At 36.7% G+C, this 2,323-nt stretch overlaps 1 pseudogene; it reads right to left on the minus strand.

Annotated features, from left to right (window-relative positions):
- Positions 1–609: 609 nt before the first annotated feature.
- On the minus strand, positions 610–1,399 carry LOC131511432 (small ribosomal subunit protein eS6-like; annotated as a pseudogene).
- Positions 1,400–2,323: the final 924 nt, after the last annotated feature.

Here is a 2,323-nt window from a genome sequence, read left to right on the forward strand (position 1 = left end):
GACTTCCCTGTGTCAATATATATCAAGCTGTTACTAGAATACAGTATTATTATTTATTATTAGAAATTATCTTTTCCTAATATTTATTCTTTTCCTCTACCAGTCTGACTCATGCCTTTTCATTACCCTTTTGCATCTCTTTTCACATGGTTCTTAAACATTGATGTTCTCCAGCATTGTAGACTCAGGTCTTTCTTCTTTTTTTATAGTTTTGTTCCCCACATCCAATATCTCCTGATTTTCCATATATTTAACAATTACCAATAAACTGATGAATCCCAAATTCATAAAACAGTACAAATGCTGTTCTTTATTTTTAAACTCCACTAAACAGCATTTCTCCTTAAGATCCTTGGAAACTACTAACCTTTTTGAAATATCTTGTCACCTTACTCATGGAGAAATCCAGGATAAATAAGTTCCAAAAAAAAATAGTATCTCTACTAGTCCTGAAATAAATTACCTAAAACAATCATTTAGTTAAAGTGCTGGGAGCAGGGAGAGACTAATTAGCAATATTAATTAAAAATCATACTGTGTTCAACTTATTTTAGTAGGCATTACATGATAAACTATCTTTTTGCTATTCACTCATTCATTCATTCATTCATTCTGATATCTGATCTTATTCATTTGTTCCTCTTATAACACTCTCTTCTCTGACTGGACTCAGACTTTGCAGTAGAAGCTCTCGGCGAAGACAGCCTCTGTCTCTTGGCAATCTGTTCCTGGTGTTTTTCTTTGGCCTCCTTCATTCTCCTGGCCAAAAGCTTAGCATATTCTGAGCCTCTTCCTTGTTTTTCTTCTGGTGCTGCTTCTTCAAAGCAATGTGCCAACGTTTGTGTTGGAGGACACATGGAGTAACAAGATGCTGAATCTTGGATGCTTTGGGTCGAGGTTTCTTACCTTCTTGGTTTAGGGGCTTTCTCACACACAATGATGGACGTTATCTTCCTTCAAGAGATTGAAAACTTGCAGATTCTGCTAGCTCTTTTGGGTCCCGGACGACAAGGCACAGTAGTATCAGTGAGTCCAGGAATATCCTTCTCCCCTTTATTCACAATGACCCAGTTGACAATACTGAGATTGGCATCCACAATGCAACCCCGAATGGATTTGTGATTTCTTTCTCCAGTCCTCATTCGTCGGTAGCAGGAATGCCCCTTACTCAGCAGTAGGCGGACACGGCCAGTGTCAAGACCCCCTGCTTCATGGGGGAGCCTCGTTTGTTATTGCCACCAGTGATTCGGACCATGTAACCCTTCCATTCTTCCCCTAAAGCATCAGCAGCAACTTCTGTGGCCATTTGCTTCTCATGAAACATACGAAGGTTGTGTTCATCGTCTACTTCAATGAGTTTCAGACAGCCAGGAGCTGCGAAAGAGATGTTCAGCTTCATCCTGAAGCAGCCCACTACCTCTGAGGTGCCGAGAAAAAGAGTTCTCTTTGCTCTTTATAATGGCATCAAAATGGCAGTCTCAGAAAAATCTTGCAGTAAAGAGAATAGGTTAGTATTACTTACCTCAGCGCTTTCCAATTTGAACCTCGTAATATTTTCCAATAATGCAACACATTTTAAAGTCTAAAAAATTAGGATTTTGTGTTATACACTCTAGGAAACCTTTGTGGGGACTTAAACCCTCCTTTGGAAATACCTCCACAAAGTGATAAGTCTGTGCCGTGTGTGATACTTCAATTGGTGGTGGCAGACACAGGTAACCTCTCCTTTGATACTTCAACTGGAAAACGTCTGGGGTTGAACTGGAAAGCAATTCAGTTCTGCCTTTTAACTGAAGATTCAAATGAACTCTGCTTTGGCCAATTCTTATGAGGCACATGCTTGTTTTATGAAACAAAAAAAAGAAACAACAAATATTTCAATGTATTCTCAATTGTCAAAAAATGAAGTAGAAACTACATACAAGTAAAACTGTGGAAAAATAGATGGCCTGCCTTAATTATGTCCAATAAATATTTTAAAATTTCTCTGAGGTATTTAATTAAATGATGATTTTTTTTATATCTGCCTTTGTCTTACTGCTTTATTTATTTATTTATTTATTGCTTTTTTTATGGGAGCTGAGACTCATGGAACATGATTTTACATGCTTTTCATCTTAATGATAATAGCCAGTTTTTCCTCTTGTAAAGTATGTAGAAAGAAAATAAATGGAATCAATATTTTTTTAAAAGGAACTATCAAATCATGCACTCAGTGCAATCTTATTTTTGTTCTGATTTCTAAAGTAGTTTCACTTTGTAGATATGAATACTCACATATTAGAAGTGTAAGAAGAGACTATGTTTTTTTCTAAAACTAGTT

Source organism: Neofelis nebulosa, chromosome 5, assembly GCF_028018385.1.
Source record: "Neofelis nebulosa isolate mNeoNeb1 chromosome 5, mNeoNeb1.pri, whole genome shotgun sequence".
Classification (NCBI taxonomy): Eukaryota; Metazoa; Chordata; class Mammalia; order Carnivora; family Felidae; genus Neofelis; species Neofelis nebulosa.